The 25206-nt window shown below is 43.3% G+C and overlaps 1 protein-coding gene across 4 annotated transcripts in view; it reads right to left on the bottom strand.

Annotated features, from left to right (window-relative positions):
* Positions 1-12219, bottom strand: part of RASSF8 (Ras association domain family member 8) — a 73346-nt gene extending 61127 nt beyond the window's left edge. Inside the window, exons 1-2 of one of the 4 annotated variants that reach the window (XM_063154173.1) lie at positions 12159-12189; positions 10890-11006 (exon numbers count right to left, since the gene is read on the bottom strand). The gene's annotated coding sequence lies outside the window, so the exon portion shown is untranslated. Of the gene's footprint in view, positions 1-10889; positions 11007-11695; positions 11717-12158 lie in introns of those variants that run through there. The other 3 variants (XM_063154175.1, XM_063154174.1, XM_063154176.1) reach the window with 3 other exon arrangements.
* Positions 12220-25206: the final 12987 nt, after the last annotated feature.

Genomic DNA, 25206 nt, shown 5'->3' with positions numbered 1-25206 from the left:
CAATCCCATTGCAGCTGACAGTGGCTGTGTGGTACAAACACCTCTTAAAGAAAAAGAAAATAAACCAAAAGCCAGAACCCTTCAGGCTGGAAGGAGCTGCTGGAGCCCAGCCTCCTGCCCAAAGCAAGGCCAGTGCTCCATTCAGACCAGATTGCCTTCACCAGCTGCCTCTGAAAACTGACTCAAAGGATGAAGATGCTTCCCTAGAAAATTAAGGCCTTCTTTACATATGGTCATTAATAATGACATAGATCAGAGAGCTCCCAGTAGCCCTAAGCCAGTGACAAACCTTAAATCACTTTCTTTAAACACTTCTACACTTAATGAAGTTCAGAGCCACTGAATGACTCCAGCTTCCCAACGCATTCCGAGAGTTTTTAATACAGTGCAAAAAGTATCCCCTATTAGTGATGCTGAATGCAATTTTAAGAAAGTTGTGCTCACAAATGACTACATCAACACAGGCAGAGCTGGAGTGTCAGCTCTGAGGACAACCAGCGTTGACTCCAAGTAAGCAGCTGGTTTTCTCCCAGCCTGGGACAAGGTGGAACAAATCAATTTGAATTTTGTAGAAATAACCTATGTAGGTAAGTTTGCACACCAGTTTTTAATACCAGTCATCATAACTGCTTTGCTGTCCCCACGATACAAGACACAGCACAAAAAAATCAGTTCCCAGGGACAAACCCAAACAAGCAAACACATAAAAGCAAACTTACCTAAGCGATTTGTGTCACAAGATTTGTTTGGGGATGATAGCTCAAATTGACTTGTGCCCAATCACTCTTTACCTCACCCTCTTCACACATTTCCAATGCTTCAAATAAGCTTTGGCATTTACTAAATGAATGTAAAAGATCTTACATGAAGACCAACAGATTATTTCCTACATATGGTATATTTTAATAGCATAAGCTGACAAAGCAACATGTTTTTACAGGCCTACATAAATCCATACTTTAAGCTTTTTTCTCTTCCTTTTCAAATAAAACCCACGTCTGATAAATGTTAATGGAAAAAAAAAAAAAAAAAAAAACCTGAAATTTCTCTAAGAAGAGGTAAATGCAGGCACAAATCACCAATTCCCACATAGTCAAGCTCTGCCTCAGGTTCACACATTGTCAAATTGGTGACAATGAGCAAATAGGTACTAGGAGAGCAAACAATATTGTTACAAATTTCAGGACATGCTTGGCCTTTGCTTTAATGAAATTAAATGACACGAACAAAGCACAGAAAGAACATCTCTCAATGCATCCACAGCGTTCAGTGTGAACAGAAGAACAGACACCATTTGCACCTCAAGAGTGCTAAGAATACAAGGTAACCAGTCAGACACTCTGATGATGGGCTCAGAACAGCAAAATAGAACCTAGAATTCTTTTTAATAGAACTGATGGTAAAGAATTTCTCAAAGGATATGCCCACCAATTTGCTGCTGTATTAAGAACAAAAACAAATCAGTAAAAGCTTCTAAACTAATACTGATTCTTTATTTTGTGATCTCTTTTGAAGGTCTGTATTAATTCTCAACATCAGGAATAAATCCACTGCAGGAAATCATATGACAAAAACACATGTTTTGGAAAAGGACTATGAAAATGAACAAAGTCAAACTACTCAAGATTTGCCTTGGCTTTAATGTCTTACTTGAATGTTGGGTGTAGTAGAAAGGACCCATGTTGGAGCATTATAGTTATTTCCCTTTTCCTAGTTCAACAAGCACAGGACTGACTTTATTAAAACATTGCAGGAGTCAGGAGGACAGGGAGAAAAAGAACACAACACAGAGCGAAATGAAAACATTGGCTTTACAGCAAGATTATTTTGAACTTCCATCAGAAGAACACACAAACCCTCTCAGAAAGCTCTGTATGCTCACACAGCATTGGAGCACTGGCATCAGAGTTACTATCCTGCAGGAAAACTGAAGCAGAAGTTGCAAGAAAAGGTATAAGAACAGCCAGTGGTTTATTTGCCACACAGTATCTGGGTACCAGCTGCTGGATTACACTTGACACCCTTTCCACCTCCTGGAATTGACAAGGTACAGTAACAATCCATGGCTGCCTCCAATTATCTTGCAACAAATCTGACTCTTCCAGTCAGCTCTCCTCCTAAAATATGAACCTTTCCTTGATACTTGTCCCTTAAAATGTTCAGTATTCCAAAAGAACACCCCAGTTTACATTTCCTTTTGCTTGAGCTTTTGCTAGCAGAGCAGCTGTGCCTCAGCTACGTGCCTGCTGTTATCCCACTCGGGGCACCAGGCAAATCAGCTTAGCACCCTTGCCAGGCATTTCCCCTCAGTGATGTGACAGCCACAGCCACACGGCCTCAGTGACTCGCAGGGTGGCTCACAGGTGGCACTGCCTGGCCACCATCACCCTACAGCTGTGCCCTTGCCACTCCAGCCTGCCTGAGGAGCCTCTCAGGGCGCAACAGAGGCTCTCAAGCTGCTACACAAGTTAATCAAGAACTTGTTCCAGAGCTGGACTTCATTACAGGGACATTGTCCTGGGCATGCCAACAGGCTCGCCCACTGAGGATGGGACATGCACTTCCAACTCCTGATTTCAGGTCTGATTACTCATCTACTAGCTATACCTTTTATTTTTAGAGGAAAAAAGCTACTGATAAATAGTGGTCAAATGTCCAAAGGAAGTTCACCCTGTAACCTTGTTCAAACTAAGGTCTGAACTCTGAATGAAGCAACTCATGGCTCCCCCTGTCAATATTAAAATCAGACCAGATATTCCCATCTGCCTTGTACTTGAAATCCCTGCCATGGAGAGGCTCAACATTACAGCTACACATTGTGACATCACCACAAGGGATTTAAATATTCTTTTTTTTTTTTTTTTACAAGATCCTTGAACACTTCCAGGGATGGATCATCCAGAGCTTCTCTGGGCAACCTCTTCCAGTGCCACACCACCCTCACAGGAAAGAATTTCTTCCTAATATCCAATCTAAACTTCCTCTCTATAAACTTGAAGCCATACCCTCTTCTTCCCTCTTGTTTAATTTTCTACTCCATTATAGAACTGTCTTCACCTTACCACAGGCTTTATGTCCATGTCAGCAAGAAAAAGAAGGGTATTCTTAAAAATGGTGTATACATTGAATGCTATTCTCATGCATACTGGTCAAGCTGAGGATAATGGAGGTCTTTTGAAATAAAATATAGTTTGTCCAGAGATCATTGTGGACTATTAAAGTAAACCATGCTCAGGAAGCATATAGATTTCCAATTATTTAGGCTTTTGCATATACACTTACAATGACAAGCATGAAGGGCACTGTAAAATAGGAAAGAAATAGCCTTGCAGCATATATTTAAATAAACCCAGTCATCTTCTGCTCTGCTATCCACAGTTAAAGAAAACATATTTTAACAAAACTTAATGTAATATTTAAGGTTTTTAGAACAAAATAATATTGTTTAGAAATGGCACAGCATTTGTCATGCACTTAGGAAGCCACAAGGCTACGACAAGAAAGTGTATTTGCCATTTCTTTCTATTTATGTCACATTTTTATCTTAGAGTGTGTAAATACAAATTCAGAAAATGTTAATGACTTTTTTTTAAAGTCAGAATTTACTACACTAGTTTATGCTCAGTGAGGGAAACACAGGGCTCTTGCAGCTGGTAATATTGGTATATACTAATATGAAAATACAGCCAACTGCATTTCCTTACCCTGTGCTGAGGATGGATATTTTTGTCATGACAAGAAGTGTACATAAAAAATATTTACCTGCCACAGGCACTTTAGCATTAGAGCACAATAAAAAACCAAAATACTAAGGAATGTGACTGTATTTGACTCTTCTGCACATCTGTAATGGTTAATGTTTCCAAGCAGCTCCTGGAAAAATAATCAAAGCTGAAGAATGAAGGGAAAAGCAGCTGATAAATGAAACTAAGCATCTTGTCAAGAAAGATAAAAATGTGGTTAGAGGTCAGTGAAGGACAAGGGGAGGGAGAGAGTGGAAGAATTCTAGAATATTTCTGGTTGGCCTTCCCTAGAAGGCTAAGGCAGGGAGCTGCCAGCAACAAAAACACTGTCTCTCGAGGAGCAGGGGAAACGAGCACTGACAGGATGTCAGGATCACAACAGGACGGGGGCAAGTTAAACCCAACTCCTGGACAACAAAACAGCAAAGTAAGTGTTCCCCCTGCCCTGCTCCAAATAGCTCAGCAGCAGAGCAATTGGAGGAATGCTCTGTGCCTGGGAGATGTGCAGGGAAAGTGCCGGTGTCTTCCCCTCCCACCCAAAACCAAAAGCTGGGCTGCAGCTTGGAAAGGCACCTGGAAAGCCACAAAGTCCTGAGGGAGTGCTTAGGAAGCCTGGTGGCAGGGCAGAAAGGGGTGGCACTGCCATCAGGCACACACAGGGAGCACAGGAATGAGTCACTAATGGGAAGTGCTGAAAGAATGGCAGCAGGAGAGCAGCAAGGGTTGGGAAAGAGCCCCGAGTTTCAAAAGGCACACTGGGAATCCAGCACGGAATCACAGAATGCTCTGGGTTGGAAGGGGCCTAACGACCATCTCATTCCAGCCCCCTGCCACCAGCCCAGGTGGCTGATCAAGGCTGATGAGGAGCTTTGCAACGAGTTACAAACAGGAGACAGCAACTCCTAACAGACCCAAGCCCCTTCTGTCTTGCCAAGAGTTTAAAGGAAAACCAAAGCCAGCACCAGAAAACATTTTAAATTGTAATTTCTGGCTCCTGTCAGGAGCCCAGCTCTCTCACAGCCTACCTAAGGAAGGTGAACCTCTTCCTCTAATTTCTGCCTCAGAAAAACGACCAACCCATGGCACACAGAACTTGCCAACAGCAAACTCACACCCAGCTCTCCTCCTGTAGCACACACCATCCCCTAAAGGTATGTGCCTCTTATCTTTCAGCCTTACCCACACGGACTGCAAGTTCCTTTGATTCACTAAAACCACAAGGGAGGCAAGCAGCAGGCCTAAAGTAGAATATTATCTTAATTCTTGAGTTATGACTGGGTTTTCTGACAGCTGATCACCATCACAGATGTCCATCCTCACTACATCAAGAGCATCTAAAGACGGTTCTCTGTGGTCTCACACAGGACAGCTTAACCCCAAGCAGCAGTGCTGTGCTCTGTATCAAGCTGGTCGCTTTCTGGTCTGTTCCTGGGAAATAAGGTAACAGCAGAACTTTGTAGTTTTCATTTTGTTCTGCTACCCTCTCCCATTCTTGGAGGAAAAGACCAAAGACTTTTAATTTATGGTATATTTCAGTTTGAAACAAAGACTAAGCTCACAGGACACGAGGGAAGCAGGTAAACTGCTAAGCAAACACATGAACTGCAGTGAAAGAACACGGGTAGTAAAAAAGAAAATTCTATTTCTATTCAGAGTATTTCAAAAACTCTTATGAATTTAGTCATTTTCTAGCAGAACTTGTTCACTAGAATGAGTTCTGACAAAAGATTCTGCTACACACTACCAACTCCTTAAAACAAACAAAAAAAAAACCTATGCTCCCTTGTATGCTAAATAGCTTTTGTTATCTCTTTGGAGTATCAGGTTACCAATTCCAATCCCATTAGCTGCATGGAAACACTGCATTGTATTCAGTGTGACTGTTCTTTGTTAGTCCCATGCTGCTCGTGCTCCTCTGTGCCACTTCCACGGCTCAAAATACAGAGTCTCCAACTCAGCTTATTCAAAGTTTCTGTCCTTGCCCCCAGTGAAAACAGTGCAAATGCTTGGATTGACTTGGAGGAAGGGATGAAGCCCAGGGCAAACTTACAAAAAAACACACCAAAAAACCTGAAAAACCACCACAATCACTTGCTGGTGGGCAAGGAAAAGGGCATTCAACCACTGCCATAGGTTTCTCTCCGGATAGGAATTATTATTCCAGGTACAACTGCTAGTTAATATTGCCAGCTACACAGCTGCAATGGCACATTTAAGAATTTGCTCTCTTGATTTCCAATATCAACTTCTAAATATTATCAGCTGTGGCATCTTCCTACTTTCTTCTCCAGGAAGACACTGACATGTGCAGCCACTGATGAGTTCCTTTTAACTTTCCCTCATATGTCAAATAGAAGAGGGAGAATAAAGACAAGGATAGACACAGCTTTTACAAGTGTTTAAGTGCCTAAAAATGGTGCAATTTAATATGGACCTGGGGGATTTGCATCAATGAGTGCTCTCTCCTTCTCTGTTTGCAGGGAAAACTGATTTCTTTATAAATTTCACTTAATGCCACACTAGTCAGAATGAACATTAGTATCAATCTACTGGATAATTGCTATTAATTCACTAATTGTCAAGATACATGCAGCTTTTATATGGCTTCAAGCTTAGTATTTAAGAAACACAGACTGACAAGCAAATACCTACCTTTCAGAAAGCAAGAAATTACACTCTGCTCTCAATAACCCCATTTTATTCAGAAGGATGTAATCACCATCAGCACAGGCATGGCAGGAGGGAGTGGAATGGAGAGGAGAGAAAGCAGATCAGATCTGTTGAAGATCTCCAAACAGCCCTGTGACAAGAACAGCACACCCTTCAACCCCTAAAGCCACATTGTCTCCCCACTTCAGCACAGACGCAAAACATCTGGCTGCCCAATGGAATTACAGCCTCTCTTTATCCTTGCTCACAAAACTGCTGACTGAGAGTAAAACCTTAATTTCCAAAGGTTCTTCCGGAAACTCCAAACTCCTTTCGAACAACAGCTTGGAAATGTTGACAAACACTTCAGGAGTCCAAAAATATTTCAGCAAAATACTTCCAGTTCACTTGAAGCAAAAGTTCCAGCTCTGAAGATTCCTGGGGAGAACACAATACAAAGCAAGCCCCGAGAGCCTGGCCAGTTTAAAACAGGACCATGCAGAGGCACAGCAAGGTACAGGCTGGATACATGTCAGGTACTGTTGCAGGAAGGGAACTAAAACTCAAGGTTACACCCAGCACGGCTTTCAAAGCAAGTAAATAAATTCAAACTATGATGTTGAGCCTGGAGCAAGGGCAGAAGCTGGAAGTCAGTTACATTACACATTTCTAGAAGTTTCCCTCCCCTTTCTGCTCAAAGGGGTAGTAAGGCATTAAAATCTGACGTCTCAAAATACCATAAAACCATCATGACTGCCAGTATGGGGAAAAAGAACTCTCCTTTCAAAGGCATAGATGTCACATCACACTACTAAGGATGAAGCAATACCACAAGAGAGGACAACATTCAAGCTCACCTTTAAAGCTGTGCTGCTTGCTTGCAGGTGAAAAACAAATCCCGGAGTGCCTCACAACTTTTCCAAGCTCAAATATCCTCTTAGTGCATCTGCATGAACATTTTCCACTGACAAAGAAGGTTAAACCCTCTTAGCTGAAACACACATTGCTCTATCTACAATGCTCATTCCAATCCTCAAAATTAATGTCAGTCCCACACAGAAAAACTTCAGAGATCTTCACAGGTTTTCCATGGATTATTTGTAGCCTCTCTGCTAATATTTCCTCTGAGTTCCACTATCTGGGACCACATAGAACACACAGACCATGATATGAAGATTCAGCTGGCAACAATGGGTGTAGACGTGTCTTGCACAGCAGACTCTAATACTGGAATTTAAGTAAAAATGTAACTTATAATACTTGGAATTGGCAGCATCCTCCTGTATTATAATGCAGTACACTGGAGTTCTTTTAGTTACTGTGGATGAAGTTGTGAACTGTTTCCCCAAACTCAATTTGCAAGAGCACAATGTAACTGGCTGCAATGTAACTTTACTGCTCATGTTTCCTAGCTGAAATTAATCCAGTAATGTATATCACCACCTTTGGAGACACAAGTGATCAACAGATCACTCTCTGTGAACTATCCCATACATATGGGGGGAAAAAGAAAATCTTTTTATAAATATTTACTCATTTAAATTACAGCTCTATCTTGCTACCCACACAGAGGAGACTACAGAGATGACCGTCTGTCCTCATTACCATTCCTCCCTTCTTGTGCTAAAGATAGCACGGAGAGTAAAAATAAATAAATCCTCAACAGCATTAGGAATTAGACAATGTCATGTTGAAAGATACCCCAGATGAGGAGCCTTATCTCTCCTGGCTGGCTGGGAGGGCAGGGGGGCTCTGACCCACAGAAGGGAGGTAGCACTTAAGCCTCCCCTAGGTGGTCTCTTGCAGCAGGCTCTACTCCAGCTGCAATCGCTCCTCAGCCCTAACTGGATGCCTGACCACTCTGGAACAGCTCAGCAGAGTATTTAAACAGATGGATGGTACAGGCCACTGGAACAAACCCCATTTTTCCCTGGCTGCAGCTCTCTTTCAGTGCATTCCTTTGAAGTCTGTGCCACTGAGGAATCAACAACAGCTGAGAAACATGTGTTATCATACAACACCGAGCGCAGCCACAGCACTGCACAGCAAGATGCTTTTGTGCAATAATCCTGCACTCCAGCAAGCATTACAGGGTCTCTTGGTGTGGGTGAGCCCGTTTTCCAAGCACAACAAGAAAGTAAACAGATTCCTCCCTCCTTAAGGAGTGACTCAAAAGCAGAAAGGTGAATTACACAGATTTCTCAAGCGCCTGCCAGTGGAAAGCTCACAGTGCTGTCTCCTAGAGTCCCCTCAGATACATTAACACTCTCCATATTTATGTCACCACAAAGATGACCAGATGCTTGCAGAGACACGGGTGAAGTAACAACCCAGAGGGGTCTGCAGTTCCGCTGGCAGATGTGACAAACCCCTGTATCTACAGCTCAAACCCACCTTCCTTTCCCAAGCAGGGTAAGTTCTGTGATCTCACCTTCACAGGTGACAAACTGGAGACAGACTGAGCAGGATGGCACCGCTCAGCACACACAGACCACTCAGCCCCCTCCCCACACTTTATCAGCACAGAGGGAGATAACATACAGCCCTCAGAAGAGAGCCAAGGGAGAAAACACCATGACCATCCCCTTATTAGCCAGGAAAACCACTCCTGTCAAAGGCATGAGAGTACCGCATGCTTTGAAGGGGAATGGGAAGGGTAGGAAGAATTAGTTATTTATGAAACTAAATTTGAGACTAGATTTGCTGTCAAGATTCAGAAGCACAGAGCTAGCTATGCACATATACAGGAGGACAGCAAGTTATAAACACACAACACAGACATACACACAAACACACCTTTACTTGCCCAATAACTTTCTACAGAACCGAGTATAATTTTCCCTGGAGAAAAGCAACAGGTCAGAGCCTCACATTTACAAAGTAACCCAGTCTCAAATGTTGCAGGAAGGCAGGCACTGAGATTATAACAAATCTCATCACACTGTAAAGTCCCAACCCCACCATGAAAAAATTACAGGAAAACCCAGGCTTTCAAAAAAGCCCCAGAAAACCCAAAACCATTTACATTTAATGTCAAGACAGAAGTCCCAAAGACTTAAAAACCCAAGCAAAAAACATGAAATTAGAAAGCAAACACACTGGTGGACTAAGCTAAGTTCATAATTACAGACCTCACAAAATAAAATTACCAGGAACACCAAGCATCACGCCGAGGGGGGTCCTCAGCCCAGTTCCCACAGCAGTTTTCCACCCTGCAATTCAGTTTAACAGTTTCTTTCTCAAGAGGTCAATGCTGTCCTTCAAGTCAGCTTGAGGCAGACTTAAGGGACCATAGAAAAAGCATGCACTGCTACTCTGAGATATTCAGAGGATAAAAATAGCCCCAGTCTCAAAACCTTTGCAGCAATGTAAAAATCCAGAGTTGCTCCAAATAAACGGTGATGCTCAAGATCCCTACAACTTTCCAAGAATGAGAATCAGCACGAGCCAAACTACCACCAGATGAGCAATCAGAACGACAACTGAATATTTACATGCAATTATTCTGACAAATCGGATGAAAAAGCACTTAAGAGAATGGGGGCACTCTCAGTATCCCGGGAGGTGCAGGCAGGAAGGCAGCTTAGGCAGGAGGTCACACTGCCCTGCGACGGCAGAAGCAGGAACGGAACCCACCACTGCACTTTCAGCAACTCAACCTCCTTCATTCCTTTTCAGAGCTTCCCTCAAACAGATTTTAAGGACTTATATTCATCAACTTAATCTGGCTCTTCAGAATTATTGCTGGTGTTTCCAGCAATGGTTTGAAGTAGTTTTGAAAGACAAACTTCTTGGTAAATATGACTTGGTATTTCTCTCCTCCTATTTCCCACTATGCCAAACTTTCCCATCTCCAGGAAAGATAAAAAACAAGATTAATTCAAACAATGGATCAAATCCTACTGGGCTCCCAAAAGTGGAAAGGATGGAGAGATTACTCAACTGTGAGAAGCGAATCACCTTTATCTCTCAGTTGTCCTAAAGGGCACACAGCTAAGTACAATGAATCCCAAGCAGTCATTTCAGTTCCCTCGGTTCCGTATCAAAAAAATTTTTTGCTCTAAGACTCAGAGAAGTACTTCCAATTTCACGTCTAGCCTACTTTCCAATGAGATATCATCAAACAAAAAGTTAATCCGAAATTAAATTTTCTCTCTTCTCCAAAAAAAAAGCGGGGGGAAAGTAAAGCTGATTTTATTTGCAGCCACGTGGTGTTTTGGACTTTTGGAAGAGTATCTATCAGAAGAGGCAATGTAACAGAAGGAAGAACCACCCCCAATCAAAAGAGTTGACAGCTCATTCACAAGCTACATATTCTCTACTGAAAAGACAGAGCCCTTTACTTTCACAGCACTTAACACAACCGCACCGCGCCCAAACACAATTAGCAGGGAGCCTGGACGCCCTTAAACAGGTGCCTTGCACAAATCATTAGGCAATTGATTCGCTCGCTCTCCACAGCCCGGCAAACACTCAATTCCAACGTGCGATACTGACCAGAGATGAGGCAGAAACTCACAGCTCCGAACCAGGCTTCCTAAGCACTTTTTGCCACGGATGCGAGCAGTTTCCAGCGGTTTTGTTAAATGTGTCAAGCTCCGGCACACCTGCAGCCTGGGGATGGGAGGCGTGACAGGTGTAATTCCAAAGGGGTCATCGGAATCTGTGGCCTTCCCCCGCCTCCTGATTTCCCACACAAGCAACACTGAAATGCAGTGTAGGACTGCGTTCGAATCACCATTCCGCTGGGCAGAAAGCAGGCTGGCACACACCGGACCAGCACAACCCCAAAGCGGACCCTGGAGCAGACCCACACCACTCCAGAGCTGGAGAAAGCAAGCAGCAGAATCCATTTCCTTACCCTTTAAAGTTCATGCCTCTGTATTGTCCTATCGCACTGTATTTGCTTAAGCTTTTCTCATCAATAGTACCCCACGAGAAAAAAAAAAAAAAAAAACCAAACCAAAAAGTCTCATGCATTCCCTGCCGGCAAAACACATTTTCTTCTAATCTTTCTTCTTACAGGGGAAGAAAAAGGGAGAGGGAGGGGTTGGGGCAGGAATAAAAGAGATCAATCGTGAAACAAACCAGCACTGCCCGAATAAGGGGGAGAAGAAAAAAAATACTAAAACAAATAGTCCACGTAGCAAAAAGGGGGGAAAATGAAAAGGAGAAAAATAGGTTTAATTTTCTTTCCGGTGACAGGAAGAGAAGGGAAAAGAAAACTACTACAAAGATTTCCCTGTGTAAGAAAAGTAGGTTTTGAATTCCCTTCCTCAAGGACACCGAAAAATATCCCTTACTTTTCCACGCGATGCCCAACGGATGCCAGGAGAGAGGAAAAGCCGGAGGAAGCCGGCGAAGTAGCGAAGGAAGAAGCCAAAGGACAGAAGCGAGTGCGAGAGGGCTGTGAAGAGGCGAGAGGGGGAACGGCAGAGCCGAAAACGCAAAAAAAAAAAAAAAAAAAAACAAACCAAAAAAACCCAAAAAAAACCAACCCAGAAACAACAGGAAAAGAAACCAAAAAACAAACCCAAGAAAATCCAAGGGGAGATGGGAAACGGGCGAGAGGGACGGGAAAGTTGGCGAGCGAGGAAGAGGCAGGGAAGGGTCACAAACCCCACAGCGGGGACGAGCCGGGAGATGCCGGTGAGGGGACGCGGAGCCGGGAGATCGAGCGGGGCAGGGGAGCAGGACTGGGGAGCAGGACTGGGGAGCAGGACTGGGGAGCAGGACTGGGGAGCAGGACTGGGGAGCAGGACTTACCGCCCGTCCCCTCGCTCGCCGCGCCGGCAGCGGCTCCGGGCGCCCGTCCCGCGGCGGCTCCGGGGCAGCGCCAGCGGCCGCCGGCCCCGCCTCGCTGCCCGCGGGGGGCGGCGCGGCCGGAGCAGCGCCCGGGGCTCGGCGCGGCCCTGCCCCGCTGCTGCCCCGCTCCTCCCCGCCGCGGGGCTGGGCGGGCGGCACTGCGGGGAGGGACGGGGGGAGCCTTCGCCTCCTTCCTGCCGCTGCCTCGCTCCCCTTCACCGGGGGAGACATGTAACGGAACTGGGGCGCCAGCACGGCATTGTGGGAGCTCTTAAAGCCGCAGCCGCCCCCGCCGCCCCGGGCCCGGCCCGGCAGCCTCGGGAGGCGGCGGCGCTGCAGCCTCGCCTGAGTGGAGCCCCCGGAGCCCTGCCTGGCACCGAGAGCCGCCTCCGCGGGCTCAGGCGCTGCAGCCTCGCCTGAGGGGAGCCCCCCGAGCCGTGCCCGCACCGCGGGGCTGTGGGAGCTCGGGGCCGCCCGCCCTCCTCCGCACCCCCTCACGAAGCGCAGGGCGAGCCCCGGAGACCTCGGGTTACTCTGTGGTTTTCCACGAGATTTTATTTTTTTTTCTCACCCCCCCCCCCCCCCCATTGTTTCTGGAAGAAACAAGAATGCCTTTGGTGCTTGTTTGAACCGGGATGCGGGAAGCCGGCAGGCAGTGCTCTGTGTTGTTGCTGATTTGGATTTTGATGATGGAAAATTCCCCGGAAAAAAAAAATAGAAAAAGTCATAAACCTCAGAGGAGCAAAGACTGCAGGCGGCTGTTTGGGGCAAAAAGTTTTGAGTATGAAGTTTTAATCAGTTTTGGGGAAATGACCGTTTAAAAAAATCCGAAACCTATTTGGAAATGAACTTCAGCGCTGTGATGCACAGGCATTTTTCGCTGTCTGCAAACACTGGCGCAGGGTCTGCGCTCAGTTCCAGCAGCTGCAGCAGCAGAACAGCAGCAGTCGGTCAGTCAGTCAGTCCCAGCTCTTCCCTGGGCTTGTGGCCTGCCCAAAACTCCCTATGCCATGTCCAGGACACGCTGGTCATTTAAAGAAGAGTCTCATTAAAAAACCTTTATTGTGTTGTGTTATCTTGCTTGTGTTATCACTATTCCTCTTGCAGTTTTTGAGCATCTCAAAGTGTTTTTATGGAGGTGGTTTTTTTGCAATTCCTGATCCTTCAGAGGAGAGCAGGGCTTTGCTTCCATGCAGGGTGTTGCTTCCACACAGCTCTGTGCTGGTGCTACACGGAGGACATTTTCAAGAGTGCAAGCATAACTTCAGTTCAGATACAAGCAAATAAATATTTGTGAGATTTGGGTTTGGGGATGTTTGTACAAATATTCCTAGTAGGTCTGAATCTTGGCTTATGATCGCATCTTTCTTAGTGGGTTCATTTTGCTAAGCAGATTTTTGTTAGCACACCTCCAAAATTCCTGCTGAAAAAGTCTTCAGAAGGCTGTCATTTTTATTTCTTTGTTTAGACTTTTTTATCCTATTTTACAAGAAGAGGTGCTAAGCAGCCTGTGAGAAGAGCCTTAAGCACAACATGAAGTGGAGGTTGTAAAAATTGGATTATTCTGTTGGGGACCATGTGCTTTCTGTGGTCAGTTAAACACACACACTCACCTTCAGTTTAAGAAACTTTAGAAAAGCCATCACTTGAGAGGTGAAAGGAAAAAGGAATGGTGCTGATGACCAGTTCTGTACTGTACTGGGTAGATTTATTTGCACTAAGCATCTTTTCTATGACTTTCAAGAATGTCAGGCAACATCCTAAAAGCTTGATGTATTTTCTAAGTAGATTCTTTATATTTATATTTAACCAACTATACTTGCCAAGATGCTGCTGTTCTCAGAATATACCACTGCTTCCTTTTGTTTTTCAGGAAGCCTGTAAACACAACAGGAGCCATAAAACTCATGGAAGAAATTTTCCCCAAATTCAGGCTTCCCAGGGACTCTTATGGAGTGAATGACCTGGGAAGCAATTGAAGCTATATGACTTGGGAAATTATTGTTAGGAAGAGAAAAGCCTTTTTGAAGGAGTTAATGGTTTACTAAAAACAAGTACTTGATAAGTCATTGAATTCGTGTTGTTTGCCTGCTTCAGGTGTTCAGAACTGGGGCCCACAACATCAAACATGGAGTTTTCTATTCAAAGTTCACTCACCTATTAGTTTCTAAAGCCCAACAAATAATTTTTATACACTTTTTGTGTAATTTCCTGTGAGAAAGTTTAGTGAATGAAAAACACCCCTTCACAGGGAAAATTAATGGCCACAATTAAGAGATTTCTGAATGTTCAGCACATGCACAACAAGGCATAAAATGTTTATATTCAGTTTTGTGGTGTTTGACTTACTGTCTGAGCATTGGCATTTTTAATATTCTAATGTCTTATTTCTTCCTATTTCCCTTCTGAAATTTGGTTAGGAGGTCACCTAAGGGAACACATTTCCACTGCTTCAGAATAGTGTTTGTGAATTTTTCAGAGCAATTTTTGCACAGCTTGATATGACAGGATGTCCAGAGAGGGCATCAAATACATTTTCAAGAGTCATTTTGAACATCAAAAATGTAACTCTTTGGAAGGTGAGGTGATGGCAAAAAGAGAAAATCTAATTACTGTGTTGCTTCAATTACATAAATTTGACCAAGAATTTTACCAAGGCTAGCACAGGGAACATGACAGTAGTCATTTAAGCAAACAGGGGGGAATCAGGCTCAAATCCAGCCATGAAATGGGGCTAAAATTGTACAAATACCTCCCTTATGTAACACAGCATTCCAGCTGCTCTTTTTGTGAAAGAACAAGATGCCTTGTTTTCCCAGAAAATTGGTTAGGAATATGTTACAGAGCGATGCTAAATTGTACCAGCCAAGGGCAGCACTTTGTGCTGGTGCAGGTGACTCTGCTGTGGCAGTTCTTCACTCCTGGTGCCCACCCCAATCACTTCTTAACTTGGTTACTTTTCATGTAATCCCAAATAATTTGAGTCACATTCACCTTCACTTAATCCTTTTTCCACATTTTACTGGAGGAGGGTAAGGAGGGTCTAGCCAGAGAAGTTTTGAGATCTGTAGGAAAGCAATTTTCCCATAAAGATCCTGCTTTGGTTTTGCCAAAGGGGTAATTTAGGTACCCCAGGAAAGGAGTAAGACACCCTTTGGATTCTTGTTGCACAGGGAATTCCTAACACCACACAGCCACACACATGCAGAGCCTTACACATATGTTCTTAATGAGGACAGAAAGGAGAAAATAAGCCCACATGCCTTTTGGTTATGTAAGTTTTCCAAGAATGATGCCTTTTTGACCAAAACCAAGAAGAGAATGTTCCTGAGGTCCCTAATTTCCTCCTCTCCTCGATCTAGCAGCAGCTCCCTCTGCCCTTGCCACTGTCATTTCACCTTGAGAAATGCAATGTCTCAGTGGACCCTTCAAATTCAATCCAGACAATAAAATCCGGCTCATTGAGAACAGAAACAGCTCTGTGGGACCAGTGACAAGTGATCAGCGCTGCTTGCACTGTCATGGGTTTGCAGGAAGCTCTTCATGGTCAGAACAGAACAAACTCTGTCTCTGCAAATGCTTTCTTGAGGAAAAGTAGGGCTGGATCCAGCAAATTCTCTAACTGTGTACATATATCCCAGCATGTGAGTAGTCTCAGTGGGACTGCTTGCATGATCAAAGTTAAGCATGTGCTTAAGTACTTTGCTGAATTGGGTCCATAGCAAATAAATCTGAACTGATACCCAACAAGCAGAAAAACAAGCTAATTTAGAGTGGGGTTGATTTATGTCCAGTGGTGTATTTAACTGTAAAATGAACATTTCAAGAGGCTGGTTTCTTTTAAAATAGAGCTGCTGTCTGATATTCAGGGGAAGCAAACAAACATCAGATTAAAATGTAAGTGCATTCTTCAAACTCTTTCTTCTTAGTTTTGTTTTCCTTTTCAGTTAATATTTATTTCTTGCAGCCTGAGGAGCAATAATTCCTGGTTGTTTCTCCTCTGTGTTTTCTAGGTCTTGCCTTGCTGTGCATTGAGTATGAGTGATGTGCTGTGTTCGATATACAGAAAAATGCAATCTCAGTCTTCAAATGGTTGAAATTCAGAAGACAGATATTCTAAGATGGGAAATAGGTTCTATTTCTGTTTCACACAGCAGCTTCTGGGTACTCACAGAGACTGCAGATTTCAAGACTCGGCTCTGTGGAAGAGATCCAAATGAGCTCAAAAAAGAATCCCAAACCGAATTCTTCCCCTTTCTTTCTGACCTGGACATGAATGTTAACTCATACTAACTAGGGAGTTAGCCTTGAATAAGCAACCAGAGCAAATTTATTTTTGTTGTCAGTACAAGCAGTAACTCTCCCAGTTCCTGGGTCCAGGCTAAGCACAGTATGAATATATTCAGGGATAGTTACAGTTCTGGCAGGCAAGATACTCAATATTCATGAGTGTGGCTCTTCTGTTTATTTCACAGGAATGGGAATCAGGTGAGCCTGGTTCTGTCCGTTCATCAACAAATGGGTTTTTTCCTCTGATTTTTCTTGATTAATAGAAAGTCATCTTCTTCCTTCAGAGATAGACCAGTTCACTCAAGTTAGAGGAAGATGTTGAAGTCTAAAGTGGGGAATGTTACAGAGGAGTGAAACATTACTAGTGGACCTCACCCTTGTGCATTGGCCATAAGATTATAAGATTTGGATGAACACCTTAAACCAGTTTTAAAGGCCTGTTTAAATCAATAGTTATCTGGAATGGTTGATAGTAAACCATAATTTTTGAAGTATTTTTCTTCAAGTTCTGTCTTCTGTAGATCACTGCACAAGTCTTGGATTTTATTAGAGAAAAAAAAAAGTTTGTAGTTGCCATGGTTACAAAGAAATGCAAGAAAGATGTGAACCTTGACAAATCTGGAACCAAAATGCAAATAAGAGGAAATCTAAATGTCTTTTGATAAAGGAGGAGAAATTACCAATATCAGTCTTCAGACATTTAATTTGAACATAATCACAACAAAAAATGCTTCACCTGTAAAGTTTTATGCAAGTACTTTGCATCCCCTTTTTGCCAAGTCCTGGAAAGAAATACCACTCTAAATCTCAAGAAATTCAGAAGATAGAAAATTATATACTGTGGCTCTGAGAAAGTGACCAGATATCAACCAAAACAAATTAATATCTCTATGGGGACTTGCATCTCTCTTGCCTGGAGGACCTAGATGGTAACAGAACCATTGCACCAAGCAAGGACTGAGAAACCATCTGAAGATCAAACTGTCTACAACGAGTCTTCTGTTGAAGAGTTGGCTCAGCAGAGAAAAAAACTCACACCTTAAAAGAAATCCAATGATGGAGACAAAAATAGTTGACTTAACTAGGAGGGAATGACAAGGAGAAGATTTTAATTTAGGAACCTGGAAATGTGCCCTTGAAATGGGTGTAATATTTAATGCAGGAGTTAATTTGCTGGGTGTCTGGAAATCTGCGCCCTTCTCTGATCAAGGACATTTAGACAGGAATATTCTTTTATAATGCACAGAAAAGTTGTAAAACCTTTGTAATTCCAATGTTTCTTTGGGTTGGGTGTTTTGATTTTGTTTTTCCTGTAAAATATAGCAGAATCCCCTCTCTCTCTCTCTCTCTCCAGGTGTGATGCAAAACTTTAGAATAGTAGGATATCCTTCCATGGAGTTCAAAAACCAGGAATACTTAAAGGATCTGGCATGGTACTGTTACTTTTGAGTTAGAACAATTATCATTTCCAGTGTAAGATATGGCTCATCAGGCAACATATTTAAATGTATTTATATTCATTTCAGTTTATAAATCAGTTTTGTTGTTTTTCTGCTGTATGTCTGGCAGATGTGCCAAAAGACATGCCTCCTTTTCTATTATGAAGAGATTTTTATCATGCACATTAAAAGTAATACCAAACCCCTTTCTTATTTTGACCTTGTTGATAAATTCTAGACCCTCATTTTTTTTCTGCTGCACAGTATTTAATTTCTATTGGAAATGATAGGAATTACCTGTCCCCTGAAGTAGCAAAATCAAGGCTAATATACTTTAAAATACAAAGAGTGCAAAATTTCAAAAGCACCTCAGTAGTTCCCGAGCTTAAGCCCCATTTTCATAAGTAAGTTAGGGCCAGATCTCCAAAGCTTTTGGAAAATGCAAATAGATGCCTCGAGGGCTTTCAAAACGCACATTAAAATGGAGAAGGAAAAAACCCACCACAGAATAAAGTATTGCTGCTGAGGTTTCCATCTTAAGAAGTTTGCATGGGAAAAAAAAGAAGAGTTTTTTACTTCTCAGGGATTTTTGGAAAAGCTTGGGAATAAACACTGACAGTTCACTGCACCTCCAGAAAATTTGTGATAGAAGTTTTAGGCTGTCCTACAAATCTGTTGCAGCAAAAATTGGTGCTTTGCTCTGCATGGTCTGTATTTAACCTGAGTTCAGCAGATTCGTTTCTTTGTTGGAAACAGTTTCCCTGTTGTCTTGTAAAGCCTTTCTCTCAATCTCACTCCTCGCTTTTGTGGTAGGTTGGGAAACATGAGAGGGCAAGGTACCCTCTTTCAACAAAGAACTAATTTCCTGATCCTTATGACCCGAGTGAGCCAAGCTTCCCCACAGAGAAACAAATTGGATGACTGTTTTAGGATAATTGGGTAGTTCTATGCCTTACAAGTAAGTTATTGGAAATCAGAGCTGTGAAAAGCTCTTTCTTTGCTTTACCTGTTGTTGCCCCTCATCGAGCCCTTTATTTTCGAGAGGTTTCATTTATTGCCTACTGCAAACTGAAAAAGAGCAAAGAAATTGGCAAAGTAAGTTTCAGATATTTACATTATCAACTGGTTGCTATTTGGTTTAAAATTTTCTTCCTGCCACTTTCCTTGTCCTTTCTCTTCCTTTTACACAGTGTCTTTTTTTTTAAGGCCAAAATCTTCCAAACTCTTGTCAGCCTGTGTGATGCTGCATCCACAACCACACATTCATTTACAGATCTGTGCACATCCTTGCTGGATTATGTCACAGACATATTTTATGAAAAATTATTTTGTCAGGATCTTTTCTCCTGAGAAGCTGAGAAGTTTCAGCTTCTTCATGTTTTGCTGCTTCAGAATGTGATTTGGAGAATTGTTTACCCAGCATGTGCAATTGTTTTCACTTGATGACCAATGACAGCCACCTGTGTCGAGGCTGTAAGCAGTCACAAGATTTTATCATTCCTTTCTATTCCTTTCAAGCCTTCTGATTAAATCCTTTCTTTTATTCTTTTAGTATAGTTTTAATATATAATTTTCTTTTAATATAATATATCATAAAATAATAAATCAACCTTCTGAAACACAGAGTCAAGATTCTCATCTCTTCCCTCATCCTGGGATCCCTGCAAACTCCACCACAGGCTTAGGCTTTTCTGCATGAAATTTTAACAGTCATGTGCCTTGGCTTCTAAAATCTGTTGGGAGCAGAGAGTTCACTGGTGAATCAAGGTGGGAGATTCATTCATCGTGCAAAACCCCGATTCCTTGTCCTGTGGGAGCGCAGATGGATTGAGCAGTCATGGCAGTGGGGTCACAGCCAGGCTGTAGCCCTCACATCCCTGCTGGTGTGGAGACAGAGCAGAGCCTGCCATCCCTTCCCACCAGCTGTGTTCTGCCCAGTGTCCAGGGAGCATCAGGGAAGGGCATTTTCCAGCATCCTGGTACAAGGAAGAGCCTCCCCTGCAGCCTTGGCTGTGGATGTGCCCATAGGAACACCTGGGGTGGGGATACCCAAACCACTCCTGGAACTGTGGTGCTGTAAGCTCAGGCCCAAGCTGAGATCAGGGCAGGCTAATTTCCATTTCTGGGAAATAATTCCAACCCAATGTACTCTTTTCTATACTAGGGAAGTATTTTAGGGCAGTTATTTCTTTAGAGCATGTTTTATTCTTTTATACATCACTAAAGCTTTTCTTAATATTCACACAATAGTCATCCCTTAATTGTGAGAGCCAATCATCTCATTATCCATCTATAACAAGCAGAAATCCCAGATGGATGAGATCCTACAAGTGACCTGTGCAAACTGAGGTGCAGATCCACGCTGTCTTCAGGGACATTATAGAAAACCTGAACTCTGCTCTGTTAAAATTTAACTCTAACCTATCCCACAGTGAACACTAGGGATGTCTGGGTCAGGATATAGGAAAGGGCTTTCAAACACACTTTTTCACAGGTATTTTTAATGTCTCTTTGAAAACTTGTGCTGAATGTTAGCAAGGGTTGCTTCCTGCTGTCAGTTTTATTGTTTCAGCCACGATTTGAAATGCTAAAATATTATTAAAGAGGTTTCTAAGCACTATTTCTAATTCAACCAGAGTTAGGAAATTCTGTTTCTCTACTTGAGTGTTCCTGAAACTTCTAGCCCCAAACTGCAGATGCAAGAAGTCTATATGAGATGAATTATTTTACAAAATAATCCCAACACAATGTACTCTTTTCTATACTGGGGAAGCATTTTAGGGCAGTTATTTCTTTGGAGCAGCTCTTTTGCTGGGTACCAAGCCCAGTCTGGCCCAGTCAGTTCCCTGCTTGTGGCTCCACACCTTTTGTACCTGGGGAGGACCCGTGAGCTGCAGAAGGATGCCAGAGTGAGGGTTCTTGCCGCTCAAATTCCATCGTGGTGGTGGCTGTCTAAGGTCCCTTTGTGGAAAGGAAAGTGGAAAAGTCACCTTACAGATCCCCTGGGGCGTTCCTGCAAGAAGGAGGAGCAGAGTCCTGCTGGGAGGGAACTTTCTGGGGCTGTCTGCTGGTGGCTGAAGGCGAGTGGCACCTTCTTCTGGTTGTGACTCCACCAGGGAGCTCTGATCTGCAATAATTTTTTTTTTGCCCAAGAGCAAATATTGTACTCTTATGTGAAAATATAACTGCAAAACCTCTGAAAATGTCCATACTTACAACCACAATAGTCTTGTGAAGGGTAATTTTAATTTTGGGTACAAGGCCACATTCTCAGCATTACTTCAAAAAAGAGCTATAATGACTTGTACTCAATGAGGACCTGGTCTTTAATTTTGTCTACCAAGCACTGGTTTAATTTTTTTTCCCCCACTACACTACTCCTGAAACACAACCCTCCAGTGAACAGAATGATGAATATTCCAATGTCCTGAACATGATGGATTTTAATTTCTTATTAGAGGAAGCAGAGGAAGAGAGAAAGTAATAGCTAGTAATAGCTTTAGAGAGAATGGCTCTGTTTGTTTTTTTAAGTACCTACATTTGCCTGGTAGTCTGCAATGTAAGTGAATTTCCTTGAAATCTGATTATTGATGTACCATTTTTTTATTATGATATCATTTATGTCAGGCAGCCCACCAGCACAATTCCTCAAAAGAGAATGAAAGTGGTGTAAAAACAGAATAAGGGCTGTAATGCTAAATGGCAGGAAAAATATTAGCATCAAATGTAGTTGGTCAAAACCCAGCAAAATTGTGAAGTTATTGATGTTTTTCTGAGGGATTCAGCTGTAAAAGGGATCTGTTAACATGACATGGTAGAAATTTCCAACACATAGACATAATTTAATTTGTTCACTAAAACTTTCAATGTAAATGTGGGCACGGGAGCTGTAAGTGGTGCAGGCACAGCCCTCTGACACTGACTGGATGTATTTTTCTTCCCTGCTGTAAAGTCACAGCTCCAAGCTGCTTTTCTGTAAGAAAAGGCCAGCAGGAAAGCTGAAAACATGCAGTAAATTGATTTAGGCCAATTTTTATTTTTTCAAGCAATAACAAAGTAACCTCTAATCTCTTTGTTTTTCTGACCTGTCCCTGACTTCTGCTGTTTGTTTGCTTTTTCATGTCACTGGCTTTGTGTCATGCCTAAACAAAGAGATGGACTGATCTTTTGTTCCTGGCCAGTTTTCATTTGTTTTCTACGACCTGTACGTGCAGAGGTGTGAGGTTTGAAATGCTAAGGGAAGCTGAAAAAACAGGTCTTGAATAAGACTCTCTTTTTAGGTTATTGTAGCAGAAGAGGGTTTCTCAACTAATTACCCAGCCTTTCAGCCAAAGACAGGAACAAAGGAAGTGCCAAGCTGCTGTAAGATAATCATTCTGTTTATCAGCGCTCTACAAACACCACTTGTAAAGTAATGATAAGCCCTTTGCACTCAGATAATGCGGCTGATCCAGGCGTATCTCAGAGATGCTGCGCAGATCTCCCAATTCAAAAGCGGCTCTTGCCTACATTCAGGTGAGAAATGGTGTTCCAGATGGTCCAGTGAATATTTTAGAGGCTGGCAGTGAAATCAGAGGCATCTGGGGCAAGGAAGAATAGTTCCTGTAGACTGAGAAATGAAGGAGGGTAATAACAGGACATTGCTGCTTGGAACACAGAGGGACAGGCTGACTAAGGAAAATTTGGTTTAGACAGAATTTTGTTTCTCAGTAGTGAGAGGGTTAAGAAGATGATGCTGTTTGGGTTTTGCCGGTTCAATCCTGCTGTGAAGCTGCTTTTGTTTTCTTTCATCACGATTTCTTTTTGTTTTTCTTTCATCCAAAGGCACCCTTCCTAAAACAATGTTCCCATCACTTTCAGGGAAAGTTTGCCAAAGTCATGCACCTCTTTATTCCTTGCACTTTGTGAATATTTCATCTTCCATAAGCCGTGCCAAAGACTCTCATCAGGAAAACAGGGATCTAAATAATTCTGAGATAAATGAGGGCTGTTTTTTCTCTTTTCCATATTAAGTGTTTATAAACTTCAAAGCAATAATAACCTTGAAAAAAATTACAAAACAGAATACTTTCAAAAATCACTTCTTTAATTCAGAAGTGCTACCATGAAGTATCTGGGATGGTTTTGATTTTTTTTTTTAACATATTTCTTCCCCATCTTATAAAAGCAATTTGTAGATGCCCACAAGACCCAGTGCCCTCAGGACTAGCCTGGCATCTCTTCCATGGAAATAAAAAAGAGTTCTCAGAAGAGTCTCAATTAATTTGTGGTACCATGAACTTCCATTGAGGGAGGGCACGTCTCAAATATGAGCAAGTATTCCTTTTGGATTTGTTTTCCCATGGTCAGTTATTTACTTTCCATGTGGGTGAAAGAGTGCTGGTGCAGATCATCCCATGGGAAGTGCCAGGACAGAGAGCAGCCAGAGGGGATGCTCAGGGGCAGGGCTGTGGTCCCTGTGGGTGTCCTGTGGGTCATTGCCCTGATCCACTGGAGCAGGTACAGCCCATGGGGGGATCGACCATGGGGACAAACAGCTGTGCCCAAAGAGGAGGAGAGGCCAGGGACCTGCAGTGTAAATTCGGGAGAGAAAAGCCAAGGGATGAGGGACGTGGACGAGTGGCCTGAACTGAGAGCCCCTGCTCAAGGTGTGACACTGATAGGACTTTTCTGAGGACTCTGTGTGATTATCACACTGCTCATCAGCAAATGAAGGGGCCAATTTCACCTTCTCTACTCTTTCTTCAGGGCTTGGCAGTGGGTTCAGAGCCCAAGCCGTGCTTTGCTTTGTTACAGGCAGGGCTAATGCAGGCCATCACCTGGGAATGTGATGGAAATGGCTTTCACTCCGTATCGTGTGAGAGAACTCCTGGAGCGTCAGCAAAAACCCCGTGCTGCCTGCCAAGTGCATTTATGTGTTTCCATCCTCCTAATTTGTGCAGACACAGAAATCCCCCAGACCGCCTTCGTTTTCAGAGCTGTTGAGAGAAAATCCCTGCTTTCCTCTGGCCCTGGAAAAGTGTGCAGGCACAATCAGGTGCCCTTGGCATCCGCCTGGGGCCTGCACGCTGTGTGCCCTTCCCTGTGTGCCACAGGAGAAGCCCTGAGTGCCACAGCCGCGCCTCAGTGTCACACAGCTCCAGCCAAGGCACTTCTGACTTGAGCCCCCAAAGAAAACCCCACACATCTGTAATGTATTTATGGCTCTGCTTGCTCATTTGTCCTCCCTGTGGTCTTTTCTAATGAAGGGTATGAAAAATTAAACTCCTTCATGGGCTCCAGCGAGCTCAGCAGACACAGTGAGTGAATGGTGTATTCTTGAAGCACAGTTCTGCCAGTTACTGCTTGACAAATTCACGTGGGTCCATGGAATGGGATCTGGAATGAGCCTCCTGCACAGTCAGGGCCACGCTGTGCCAGGAGCAGGGCTCATGTGAGTCCCACGCTCGGACTGAGGGCAGTTTCATGGCCCTGAAATGGGCAGTGCTGTTTGTGCAGCACGGAGTGAATTTACAGCACATTACTGCAGAATTACATTTTTTAATTACGCAGCAGCAAAATAGCCCAGAGAGGGGATGTGGACCCAGCCACCCCTGATGGTGTATGGAGCAATGAAAGGGCAAGGTTGGAACTGTTGTTCTCTCTACTGTATCTTTAAAAAATGTGAATCTCCCACAAGCTGGAGGCTGCCTGTTCAGTCATTTCAAGGTGGATATAACTAACACACTGAGCAATTTACATAAGACTTATCTTTGGTTAAATTCTTTTAAAAGGATACCATCAATTTAAAGATTACTTTTCCCTGGGTCATTAAAGTTAGGCACATACTAATTTATTAAAGGGTAATGTATTATACCTGGGAAGTGATAGTATCTGCCAGAAATTCCAGGGAGGCTGTAGAGGTCTTGATGTGATAAGCCAAGCTGATAACAGCACACAGCGAGACAGCTGCGTTAATGGAGCTGCCTGTTCCCCAGGCCACGGGGTGCAGTGCTGTGGCAATAATCCTTTGGGAAGGTGGCCTGGAGAGACAGCAGTGGAGCCCACAGCAGGAAAAAAATGAAACACATCCAATCTTATTTACCGGGAACGCTGCAGCACATCACGGGAGAGGCCCTAACACCAATTAGCATGTGCCAAGTCCAGCCATGTGCAAATAAAAAGCTTCTCTGTGGAAGATCTTTCACAATCACAAAAATGTGCAAAAAGCCTGGGTGGATGCCCCATCAAGCACCTGGCCTGCCAGGAGGCCTGTGGAAGGTTTGCAGTGTAAATAACCC

This window comes from Melospiza melodia, chromosome 4 (assembly GCF_035770615.1).
Source record: "Melospiza melodia melodia isolate bMelMel2 chromosome 4, bMelMel2.pri, whole genome shotgun sequence".
Lineage (NCBI taxonomy): Eukaryota > Metazoa > Chordata > Aves > Passeriformes > Passerellidae > Melospiza > Melospiza melodia.
The sequence above is the reverse complement of the archived record's forward strand: the minus strand, read 5'-3'. Positions and strand labels throughout refer to the sequence as shown.